Source organism: Bemisia tabaci, chromosome 1 (genome assembly GCF_918797505.1).
Source record: "Bemisia tabaci chromosome 1, PGI_BMITA_v3".
NCBI lineage: Eukaryota > Metazoa > Arthropoda > Insecta > Hemiptera > Aleyrodidae > Bemisia > Bemisia tabaci.
Genome location: NC_092793.1, coordinates 86,434,327 through 86,434,906, shown reverse-complemented (window position 1 = coordinate 86,434,906; position 580 = coordinate 86,434,327).

Sequence of the window (580 nt, the reverse complement as noted above, 5' to 3'; positions counted from 1 at the left end):
ACCAAGAGCAAAGTAGGTAAGAGGGGTTATGTTGTCAGAGCATGTATAGAAATGAAAGATATTTTGTTAATAAAATGAAATTATGCAGTTTGAGAGGCGTCACCAGAATTACACTGAATTAGTGGGACACTCGATTTTTCAGCCAACAAACTTATTTCTAGCAAGTAATACCTAAAACACGGATCCGATTAAACGGAGCTGCGCTTTGTTTGTTAAAATTCACTCTAAAGACGTAAACCAAAAAAAACCCCGCAAAAGTGGTGCTTGCTGAACACAGCGAAGGCGAAATGCGGAGCGTCACCAGAATTCAGGACTCTGGCGAATACATATAAATTAATATAATATTGTATATTAAAGGAACAACCAGGCAACCATAACTTCAAACCTTGTCCCTCGCTGGGGGCTCTATTGTTCGTCGATCTTAATTCACATGATAAGTTCACCCCTGCTCACCCTCGCGGGAAGGTGCAATGTCGGCAGCATCTGCCTTATCGACGTTTGAGACCAAGTAGGGATATCTAACGGTTCGTCAACGCTGTACTGCGACTCGATCCTGCGTTCCGCGCCATCTATTGTCACC